This window comes from Hipposideros armiger, unplaced genomic scaffold, assembly GCF_001890085.2.
Source record: "Hipposideros armiger isolate ML-2016 unplaced genomic scaffold, ASM189008v1 scaffold_476, whole genome shotgun sequence".
NCBI classification, from domain to species: Eukaryota; Metazoa; Chordata; class Mammalia; order Chiroptera; family Hipposideridae; genus Hipposideros; species Hipposideros armiger.
This window is the reverse complement of record NW_017731826.1, coordinates 888,231-900,552: the sequence shown is the minus strand read 5'-3', so window position 1 is coordinate 900,552 and position 12,322 is coordinate 888,231. Positions and strand designations below refer to the sequence as shown.

General features: G+C 42.4%; 1 protein-coding gene across 7 annotated transcripts in view; it reads left to right on the top strand.

Moving 5' to 3' along the window:
* Positions 1–241: 241 nt before the first annotated feature.
* HNRNPF (heterogeneous nuclear ribonucleoprotein F) overlaps positions 242–12,322 on the top strand; it is a 20,583-nt gene continuing 8,502 nt past the window's right edge. The window contains exons 1-3 of one of the 7 annotated variants that reach the window (XM_019666598.1): positions 242–329; positions 652–717; positions 11,812–11,970. The gene's annotated coding sequence lies outside the window, so the exon portion shown is untranslated. Of the gene's footprint in view, positions 330–354; positions 379–651; positions 718–763; positions 833–1,110; positions 1,217–11,811; positions 11,971–12,094; positions 12,258–12,322 lie in introns of those variants that run through there. The other 6 variants (XM_019666599.1, XM_019666603.1, XM_019666602.1 and 3 more) reach the window with 6 other exon arrangements.

The window sequence follows — 12,322 nt, the reverse complement described above, 5'->3', positions numbered from 1 at the left end:
GCTCACGCTGGTCTTTAGCCCATGAATCCTTGGGCTCAGTTTGGGGGCTTCTCCCAGTCAGTAACTTCAACAGCGCTCAGCAAACGCATTCATCAGCTGAGCCGGGTTTGCCTACGACCCGCCGCTCTCTTTGGTGCACCGTCCAATCCGTAGGCTCCGGCCCCGCCCCCATCAGGGTGACTAATCCTCGGCTCGGCTCTGGGAGCGACACAATGGCTCCTGCAGCCCCGCCCCCGGACGCCTGCCGCGAAGGCCTCGCCCCGCCCCGGTCTTTGCGTCCTTCCGGTTCTGTGGTGGAAGTAGTACTGCGTCCCGTCCTCTTGCACAAGGTGGGATTCCGTGGGGGAAACCGACCCGCGGTCGCGCGGGCAGCCAGAAGTGGGTTTGGGGCGCGGGCTCCCTGGGCTGCGAGTGCCCCCGGGTGCTGGGGCGCAGGGCCGAACGGGGGCCGGGCACACTGATAGCAGCAGTGCTTCCCTAAGTGCCGCGTGCGCACAGCGGGCTGGGGTTGTGGGCAGCGGCCCACCGCGCGCCTGACCTGCTCCCCAAGGCCCCGCCCAGAGCGCGCTGCCAGGGGTTTCCATGGTGATGGTAAACAAGCCTCAACTGCCTCAGGTACAACCGCCAAGTCTCCCGCGTTCTACCCTCTAGGTGCTCAGAGCGACGCCCGAGGTGCCGGGTGTGAAGAAGAGCTGGTGTGGAGTCCCGGAGCCCGAGGTGAGGGGCGGGACGGGCGGAATTTCCGAGGCCAATAGCCGCACACCCGGGACCGACCGGGGACTGGGCCCCCTCAGGGTAGGGGCGACTGGGCTGAAATTTGGGCTTGTAGAAGGTGAGCCTGAGGTCGAGGGCCTTACACTCGGGGACTAGATCTCGGGGCTGAGATTTGGGGTCCGAAGAGGAAGGGCCCGGGGCGAGGAAGGGAAGGAGGGCCTTGTGTGGACTCCAGGGGGAGCGGAGCCCAAACGCCTCTGCCCGTAGCAGGGTGAAGGCATCGGGCGACCGGCGGAGAGGGAGTTTATTTAAAAATGAAAGCAGTACCTCCACGTGGCTGGAAGCGCCGGGGAGTTGCGCAGGACTGGTTGGGAAACTGACTCCTCCCCCGCCCACGTTCCCGCTCGCCCGGCCTCCACTTTCTGCCTTTGCGGCCTTTCTTCCTTTTGGTGCGGCGTGTGTGCTTTGAGCGCTTGTCTGCGTCTGTCTCCTGCACTGAGAGGTATTGTGTCTGCATTTTGGCTGAAACTCTAGTTCTCATTATCTTGGCCTGTTGACCACACTTATGCTGAGCAACGTTGACTAATCAGCCGTTTATTTTTCCTTGTCTTTACATCTTTGTATCTTTGAATATGTTTGTTGGTTATTGACTGCGCCTAAGAAACTTGTGGACGCTGTCGGCTCTCGCACTGCGTCCTGTGTTTCCGGTGTCCCGCGTGGTTCACGGAAAGTGGCGCCGGCGGCCTGGGTGACGCCGCGCCGGTTGCGAGTACCCGACCTACCCTGGTCTTCAATAGAAACGGTTGGGAAACCACAGCCCGGGAGAACCACCCCTTCCTTGGGAACCTGCGAGACTGCCGTCCGGCGTCTCGTTAATCCCGCGGGGCGCCGTTCGCGGCAGTTTCCTTCCCCTGGAGGCCCGGAGACGAAAGAACGTGCTTCCTTAACTATTTTTCACAACTGTTTGCGGGGCGCCGGGGGCTCTCTGCCACTGCGGGCTGGGGGTGGGGTGGTGACGAGAGAGGAACCCGCGAGCGGCTGCGCGCTGAAGGGGGACCGTGTGGCAGCGGCAGCTTCCGGGAACCGCGCGGGTCGGCTGGGGTGTAGGGGAAGGAGATCCGAGGCGCCTGAGGTTAGGGGGCGGCCCTTGCGCGTTCCGAACCTGGTGGAGCCGGGAGAGTTTTGAAGGCTGAAATCTTTTAATTCAAAACGCCATCGAAACTACCGATCTTAATGTAACTCACTATTTCAGTCTCGTTTTTAAAGTTAGCTTTCTGAATTTCTAGTAATGAAAATATCTTGGGTTCTCTGGTTAGACAAAACGTATATTAGGATCTAGCGGTGAAAAGTGATGTTTTCAGTGCTAATTTCTAGACGAGATTGCTTTGTCACTGACGTTAAGCGAGTCCATCCTTTGCCTTGGGGATCTCATGTTCCTGTCTGCATTTCTGTAAATTGAGTAGGTTTGTTATTTCCATGTTGTGGTTTTTAAAAAAATATATAACATTCTTTTTGTAGTATTTGTTTTTGTTACTTTTTTAAACCGACAAGTGACTGGTTTTCAGTTAAGAGTATTGTTACAACGCCCCCATTAAACAAAATATTCAAGTAAAAATGTTAATTGATTTAAGGGGAAACAGGAGAGTTAGTCCTTGTATAGGAGGGCCAAAACTGAAGGAGTGTGTGGAGACACACGTTGGAGAGGCTGCAGAAATGGGAGGGTTTCCCCCTTCCACGGAGGTAACTTTCCAACAAGTTCTCCCCATTGTGAGCTCTGGCTCTCAGATTCTTTGTAGAACCACGTTAATTGACCCTTACTGGGTTTGGCACAGAGTTAGGTGTTTCATAACATTTTCTTAATCACATGCTCATAACCAGGCTATAAGGGAGTATTGCTATTATCCCCCATTTTACATAGGAGAAAATGGAGGCTGGGAGACAAGAAGACACTTGCCCAGTGACACAGCTGGGACTAGGACTCAGGTCTTCTTGACAGGGACACCCCCTCCCCTGCCAGGGCCCCTGCCCCAACCCGGTTGCCCTGAACCAGGGTTCTTGTGGAAGACAAAAAGACGGCAGGAGGAGAACCAGGCTCAGCTAAGGACCAACCTGGTTTATTTTACAGCACATCCCAGACATAAGATTTTTATCCATAAATATTTCAACTTGTGTTTCTGAGGACCTTTAAAATATAATAATATCATACCTAAAGAAATAATAATTCTTTGATATCAACAAATACCCACAGTATACAAATACTTCTGAGGACCTTTAAAATATAATAATATCATACCTAAAGAAATAATAATTCTTTGATATCAACAAATACCCCCAGTATACAAATACTTCTGAGGACCTTTAAAATATAATAATATCATACCTAAAGAAATAATAATTCTTTGATATCAACAAATACCCAGTATACAAATACACCTGATTATTTTATATATATATATATATATATATTATGTAGATATATATGTATATATATTTTTTTTTAGCTCAGCCATCCTGCCACCTGTTGGCAGCTCAGCTCGGGCCGGGAATCAAACCAGCAACCCTGTTGCTCAGAGCTTGCACTTGACCGAGGTCTTAACCAACTGAGCCACTAGGCTGCCCCCCTCCCAAATATATATTTATTTATTTATTTATTTATTTATTTTTTTCCCCATGCGGGAGTCGAACCGGCAACCTTGCTGTTAAGAGCACATGCTCTATCCTCTGAGCCATCTGGGCGGCAGCTGAGCTCAGTCCCAGCCACGGGTGGGCTTTGCCCACCATCAAACAGGCAATCTTGTCATTAGGAGCATGTGCTCACACCAGCTGAGCCCTTCTGCCACCTGTTGGCAGTTCAGCTGGGCGAAGCTCACTGGCCCATGTGGGAATCGAACCAGCAACCCTGTTGCTCGGAGTTCATGCTCTTAAGCAAACTCTTAACCAACTGAGCCACTTGGCCAGTCCCCAATAAATATTGTTATATAGCTGGTTGGTTTGAATTGGGATCTAAATAAGGTCGCACCTTAATATTTGGTAGATTATATCTCTTAAGTTACGTTTTAATTCAGAGCAGTGATATCCAGTAGAAATAAAATGCAAGCCACATATGTAATTTTACGTTTTATAATAGTAAAAAATGATGATGTAGTTCACTTTAATAATTTAACCTAATATACATCCAAAATATCATTCATGTAAATTTATATATATATATTTTTTAAACTAACCTTTCAAAATCCAATGTGTACTTTATATTGACAGCACATGTCACTTTGTACCAGCCATTTCAAGTATGACAAGTGGCTATCTTATTAGTGAATATCGAGAGGTTCTCTGCACTTAAAAGATTATTGAACAAACCAGGTTTTGTGTCATGTAGAATTCCTTCTTCACTCTGGGTTTTTCAGATTGCATTCCTATGGTGGTGTTTGAATCTCTGTAAAATGGTAGTTACCTCTAAAGGCTGTTCTGATTCTGTTGAGATTTTTTTGTGGAAATAACTTCATTTGAGGAACTATGTACTCCTGCCAGAGGGCACATATTGGTTGGCATTCCTTCCCCCTTTGTGACGTTAGCAGTCTTTGGTGATTATTCCCTAGATCCATTGTTTTGTTTAATGGTTTCCAAATTAGTTTATACTTTAAATATTCTTTCTCATTTATTATCAGGAATGCTTATATAAAGAAATTTCTTTGTTAATCATTTGATTACTCTAAAATGTACTTTGTAAAAAGCAGGTTACATTTTTTGATTCCTTATGTTCATCAATATCCAGCATAATGAATTGAATCTGTAGGATGTACCAAAGACAATTTTTAGGATATCATTATGAAGTCATTGATTTTAACTGGATATGTTTTAATATAGGTTTTATTCTCTTTGATGCTCAAATTATCCCTTTATTGGCCATTGGGAGCCCTTCATATTGGTTCCTGGCTTCCTTGATCTTCATTAAGTGGATTAACAAGAATATTCAACTGGACCTCTAGTGATGGGCAGTTGGGTTGTTTCTAGAAAGTTTTTTCCTATTACAAAGTGCTGCAGTGAATAGCCTTTGCAGGTGTCGTTCCTGTTTTGACTTAAGGGGTTGAACCATTTACTATTTCCACAAACAGTGTTTGATGAGACAGTCTGCTGATTATCTACTGTCTTGTCAAGGGAATGTGTTTGCAAACTTTTAGATAGATATTTTAAATGTCATTTCATTTAAAAGTTTATCTTATATAGGTGAGGTTGAGCATCTTTTTATGTTTAAGGGCATTTTTTTTTCCTGTCAACTGTCCATACCTCAAGCCCTTTTTGTTTGGATTGTTGGACATTTTGTCTCTTTAGACGTTCTTACACTTGGGAAATAAACTACAAATATCTTTCCCATTGTATCATTTGTATTTTTGCTTAGCTTACGGTGGTTTTAGTCATGCATGCGTTTTCCCATGTTCTGGTTTTTGAGTCATGGTCAGGAAAGTTCCCACTCTCAGATGATAGAGGAATTCATCTATTTTCTACTTTTATTATTTAGGATTTTTTTAGCATTTCTCACAAAATATGAAATATTCCTAGTTAACTCATATGTTGCCTTCATTAATATGTCAATGTGACAAATTGCAGTGATGATTAACTTTGAGATGATGAACTACACTTTGGATTCCTGGAATAAACCTAACTTGGTCATGATGTGTTTATTGCTTTGTGTGTTGCTGGATTTGGTTGGCTAAAATTTATTTTAGGATTTTTTTCCCCCTTAGTTTATGAGTGAAATTAAGACTATGAAACTTAATAAACTAATTTTAAAACACTTGGAAATGGAAAATCAACTCCAGGTTGTTGTAGAGCAAATGTAAACATGCAGGTGCAAACAACAGGGCTTCATAAATTAAAGTCATGTGGCCTTGGGCTAGGAAATAGTTCCCTTATTAATAAACAGGACTTAAAAAGTGATAATTAAGGGGGGGAAATAATAAACTAGAGTGAAATATTCTAAATTCCTTTTAGGTTTCCCCTGACAGTGTGCCTCTCTTTCAAAAAATTGTCACCTACTACAAATATTACAAATTTCTATCACACTCTTTTCCTTATAAGTCTATTTACATTGCAAAGATGACCATCTCTGACATCTCCATTCTTCCTCTTTCCTAATTGAGGTCTCTGTTCTTTACACAGTATTTGGTTAGAATACTGTGTCTAACAGAATTACGGTATGAATGACAAATATAATTTTGTTTGTTAATTGAGATATAATTCACATACCATGCAGTTCACCCTTTTAAAGGGTACAGAGGTTTTTAGTATATTCACAAAACTGTAAAAACAATCACAAAAAAACCAAAACAATCACCACTATCTAATTCCGGAACATTGTCTTATGTTAAAACGCCATTAAGCATTTCTGGGATAAATTCTACTTGGTCATAGTGTATAATGCATTTTATATGTTGCTGGATTTGGTTAGTATTTTGTTGAGGAATTTTGCATCTGTATTCATAAGGGATATTAACATATAGTTATTAGCCTTTTCTTGTGATACTGGTCTGGTTTTGGTATCAGCGTATTAGTTTGCTAGGGCTGCCATAACAAAATACTACAGGCTGAGTGGCTTAAACAACAGAAACGTATTCTCACAGTTGTGGAAGCCAGAAGTCCTAGATCAAGGTGTCAGCAGAGTTGGTTCCCTCTGAGTGCCATGAGGAAAGGATATGTTCCAGACCCCTCTCTTTGTTTTGTATGGCGGTCTTTTCTCTGTGTCTTCACGTTGTCTTCCCTCTGCTTTTCTGTCATTTCCCTTATATAAGAATACCAGTCATATTGGAGTATGGCCCACTCTAATGACCTCATTTTAACTTAATTATCTCTGTAAAGACTCCAAATCCAGTCACGTTCTAAGCTACTAGGGGTTTAGCATATGAATTTTTGGGACACAATTCAGCCCGTAACGCAGGGGACGGGAAATGTTTAATATTTCAATTTAGTATATTTTAATATATTTTGACTAACTCAGTATATCCAAAATATTTCAAAATGTAATCAATATTTAAAAATTGAGAGATTTTACATTTTTGTTTTAATCTTTGCAATTCAGTGGGCATTTTATACTTACAGCACATCTCAATTTGTACTTGCCACATTTCAAGTGCTCAGTAGCCAGCCACATGTGGCTAGTGGCTACCATATTTTTATTCTTTGTACCTAACCTGTTCTTTTTCCAAAGCAGTTTTTCTCTATACTTTAAATTTAGGAGTTTTACCAACATACATGACTTGGGTTCTGTCTTTCTAAAATATCTGTTGGGAACTACACAGTTTATCTTAAAGCCAGAAAATTTCTTTCCGTTCTTTTTTTTGAGGGGGAACAGACAAGTTGCTGTCGTTTTGTTCTTCAGTCCAGTTGTGGAGGACGTTGCTTCACTGGCCCAAGTTGGCACCATCATTGCGCTCTTCCCGGGCGAGGCAGATCAGTCGCTGGCTTCTGGACGGCTGCTTACGGCGGCTGCTGGCTGCTGGCTACATATGGTAGCCCATGGCAACCCACTGCAGCAGGGGCTGCAGCCTAGGCCTTCGCGGGTGACCCACGGCAGCCCAGCTCCAGGTTGAGCTGTTGTTCAGCATCTTAGCTGTAGAGGGCAGTGTCACTGGCCCTCAGATGTGGGATCCGAACTGGGGCCCTCTGGCGTCCCAAAGCCAGTTCTTAACCAACGTGCCACTCGGCCGGCCCTCTTTCCATTCTTTATCTGTTCTCTTGCCTCCATTTTGTGCCTTTTTCTCCTGGAATTTCATTTGTTATTCACATGTTGATTTCTCTTGTCCCGAGTTATATCTTAGGTCCTCCAAATTTTATATCTTTTCCCCGTTTCTATTTTTTGTCCTCTCTCTTTGTTTTGAGCTAGTTCTTCAACTTGGTGTTCAGGCCACAATCCTTTCTTTCAATTCATTACTAACTTTATAAATTTTGAACTCAATTTTTAGTACCAGAAAGTTTTAAATTTTGTAGTTATCTGAAAGTGCTCGCTATTTTTTGTTAAATATTTATGGTTTTGTGGAGCACTTCTTATTCTCTGCAAACTGCTGTTCTGAGCTGTTGTCTGATGTATAGTATTCTCTCTGGGTGCTGGAGCCCCTCTCACATACATTGTTACGTGCCTTTCCTCTTGGCTCTGTTCTCCATTCCCCCAGCACAGTGTGCTGTGGTCCTTGAGTGGTGAACACTGAGTATTCTTCATTCCTGTGGCAGCTACATGGCACCTAACAAGGTGTCAGCTTTCCAGGGAGCCCCAGGAGGAAGCTCTAGGCCCCCTGAGGAACACCTGGAGGGGGCTGTGGGCTTGTATTCCCAAGATCTCCCTGAAGACCATAAGCTAGGCCCTCCCCCCAGTTCCATATCTGACTGCCTGCCCACCCAGGGCTGCTTTGCTTAAGCAGTGAGGGTTATACGAAAGTTGGTAGAGAGAGACTGTCTTCTTAGCAATTGTATTTTCTTTAGCAGAATACCCCCCCTAAAAACACACCCTATTTCTTAGCTATGCTAGAATCATGTTTTCTACTGTGGGGAAATCATTACTAATTAATACAGATGATGAAAATTTCTCCTCAATTGAGAACAGATTTTATCTTTAACAAGGAAGTCTAACAGCACTTTCTTTTTTATGAAGACCCCACCTGATATATTTTTTGTTCTGTTAACTTTAGATCTTGATTTTTTGAGTCACCTGCACAATGCAATCTATATAGAGCAATGACTGTCCGATATTGTAGAAATGTGGCTAGTCCAAATTGATATGGGCTGTAAGCGTAAAATACACACAGGCTTTTAAGATTTAGTATGAAAAAATAAAATATCTCATTAATTTTTATATTGATTGGGTATTTAAATACTTTTTGGTTATATAAAATTAAAAGTTAAATATAGAGAGCAATGGTTGCTTGTTCTGTTGTATAAACATTTATCCTTTATGTTAATTTCCATACAAGCATTACAGATATAGTTTACCTAACATCACAGTGTACTATTTTTGCTTTTTAGTTAACACAGCTTTTGAGAAATGAACACTGAGGAAAAACAGTGTATTATTACCCCAGACTTAGCTACAGTAAGTAAACTAAAGGGCCTCATAGTTAAAACATAATAAACAGCTTTCCTGTTGCTTACAGATTGACATATTTGATGGATAAAAATGTAGTAACAGCAATAATTACTTTAAATATTAATGGTGTATTTCATGATCAATCTGCACAGCTTCTCTCTTTTAAATAGTTTTGTGTATTGAACTTGGCATGTTGTGCAAATTATTGGGTTGTCAGAAAAGCCATGACACATTTTTGCAACGAAAAACAAAAAATACATCATGACTTTTCCGACAACCCAATAGATCAGAGTTCTCACATTTCAGGCGCGAGCCCCTTGAAATTTTAGGTACAATAGTATGTATGTATGTGTGGGTGCATGCTTTTTTTTTTTAAATAAGTTTAATAATGACCTGCGTCTTATTCTCAAGTGAGTCCCTGACAGCAAGAAATGTTTAAAAGCTACTAAATTGGGACTTTATAAAATTGGTGAGTTGGAAGAGACTTGACTTGAGGTTTCCAACGTAATTTTTAGTAGAGCAGGAAACATAATAAATATTATGTTCTGGGGGAATTGCTTGTCCCCCAGAACTATCTGCTCCTCAAGTGGAAAACAGACATGAGCAACAGAAATAATAATCAAATCCTCTTGTGGATTTAATAAGAACTGAATATAAAGATTAAAAGGATTTACCACAAAATAAAAATATTTATACAAAGCAGCCAACACCAAAACATATCCTGGTAAAGGGTTGCATTTAAAAAATAAAGAATTTGAACAAGTATGGGGGGGGCGGAATAAGTAGGATAATATACAAAGGAAGAAAGGAATTACATGGTCTTTAAACTTATACTTTGAAACCTTAGGTAGGGGGTAGGTCACATTTGTATCTCTGCATTGAACCCCCCTATGTAAATTAATTCCCCTTTTCTAGTTTTTGGTCATTTCAGAATTTGTCATCAGACCTTTCTTTACTGTTCTGTGGACCTAGTACAATGCCTGCATCATGTAAGTGCACAGTATTTGGTTATTCAATGGCTCTTTAAGCTTGGTTAATTTTACGTATTGCACATCAACCAAATCCTTTTACATGGGCAATTTCCACCACAGTGTTTCTGTTGCAGGGTACTATCCCTCTTACTAAAATTGCCTAATTCCTTCCCATCTCATTTCCATGCATCTGTTCTCACCGTTCATTTTCCAGACAGCAGTTACACTTTTCTGTTGAAAAGCAAAACTCAGAATACATTTTGAAACAATTATGTGACTTCCCATTGGCCTTTGAATAACGTCCAAACTACCAAACCAGGTTTTCAAGGCTATGGCCATCTTCCTCAGCTTCCCTCCTTTGTTGGGTTCAGCCCTTGGCTGCAGGGGTTTTCAGGTGCCTTCTGTCTCAGAAGAGACTCCCTGCGTCTTCTGTACATGTTGTTCCTTCACTGGCAGGAATCATTATCATGAGTGATCAATTATTAACACTTGCCTTGCTAGTGTCACCAACCAGTTAAGCCAAAGAAGGCTCATGTAAAACTACTTCTCTGCAACAAATACATTCAAATAAAACAGGTGTGAAAATGCATGCCAGTCATAAATTACCAAGAATATATTTTGAGGAAGATTTTAAGAAGTGAAATAAATGCTTATGAAGCTGTCATAGTACCCATTTCTATGTAGATATTCTTTCCAAAAAACAAGCCAATTTTGTGGCTTAACTATTTTTTCCAGATTATTGTTTTACTTCTCTTGAATGTGAGTTTTTAGTGTCTGTTTCTCACTTTCCATGGGATGTTTCGATTTTGAATCCTATTACCCAGCTTCAACAATTACCAATTATGGACAGTTTTTCTCTATGGCCCCCCCCCCCATCTACTTCGCTCAGATAATTTTTAAGCAAATCCCAGCCATCATATCATTTCATTCACAAATACTTCAAAATGCATTTCTAAAAATTAATTCCTTTATTTTTAAACCTAACTACAATTCTGTCTTATCTTAAATAAGAACACATTTCTAGTCAATATTCAAGTATGTTAAATTCTCATAAATGTTTACCAGTTTGCTTAAATCAAGATGTAAGCATGTCCCATGCATTGTGAATCCTCGATAAATCTCTTAAATTTCTTTTATTCAGTAAAGCCTCCGTGTTTTTTTCCATTGCAGCTAATTTCTTGAAGGGCAGGCTCATTTGTATTTGTAGAGTTTCCTAGTCTGGCTTTGTAGACTGCATCATCCTATTCTCATTTTGTACCTTCCTCCTTCCCTATTAATCCTGTAATTTGATAGTTATTTCTAGTAAGTTTTTATTTTCTCTTAAAAACTTTATTACTAAAAGTGTTAAACATACACAAAAGTAGAGAAAAGTATAAATAAGGAAACTCTCTTTATACCATCACCAAGCTTCAGTCATGGCACCCGTGCTGTTTCATCTGTATGCTCTCTCCATCCAGATTATTTAGAAAGATTCTAGACATCAGATGTCTCTAAATAAGGACCCTTTTTAAAATAAGATTTTAAAAAAGAATTTCAGTTGTAGTTGATATTGCATGACTCAAAATCAAAGCAACATAATCACAAGTAAAATTCGGTCACTTCACATTTCTGCATTTGCCTTACAGTTGTTTTAGTTTATTCATTTGATTCATTTGAATTAGGATTTAAAGGTTCATAAAAATGTAATTGCTTGTTAGGTATTAAAATTTAAGAATTGCATATTTTAAAATTAATCTTTAAAAATTATGCAAACCATTTACATGAGTCTGATCAAATCTACAAAGCCAAGGTACTGTATATCCACAAGTTTCCATTCTAAATTCTTCCTGCCTTCAGAGGTGATTTTTTTTCCTTTAATTTTACGGTTTCTCCTTCCACGTAAGCCTTGCCTATCCTCCCCTTTCTGCTCCTCCCCCCTCCCCCCGCTGGCACTTTGGACTTTTCCCCACCCTGGCACCTTTCCTGAGAATGCACTCAGAACGGTCTTCCTCGTTGCTTTTCTTCCCTCCTCCCCCCACTTCCTGCCTTGGCCGACCGCGCGGGCCGCACCTGCAGAACGCGTTTCCATTGGTGACATCTTGGCGGGCCCGTCGGTGGCACTTCCTGCTTTACACCCCGTGACCCACGTCCGGCTCGCCGCCCTCCCAGTCACGCGGCCTCTGCCTCCGGGACGCAACCCCGCGCGCCGGCCTTCCGGACTCCGGACCCGTCGTGGTGAGCCGCTGCGAGCGGACGACCCCTGCCCCCCGCCACCCCCTACGCCTGTGGGTGGGGGAGCTCTTCCCAATTGTCCAACTCTTCGCCCTGCTCGCTACCCCAGGAAGTTCCTTCCGCCCCGAAAGCCGCCGGCCCCCCGCGGGTCTCGGGAACTGTTCCCGGCCTCCCAAAGGAAGCCTCCCTTAATCGGGAGCTCCGCCCCCACCCCCGTGGCTCCGGGAGGCCCGGCCCGAGAACTTCCTCACTTCACCCCCGGCCCGAAAACTCTTAATTCTTCCGCTCCCGTAAGTGCCCCTCCTCTGGAGGCTTCCCTCCCGCCGCCCGGCCCGCGAAGCCTTAGCCCTGTGTT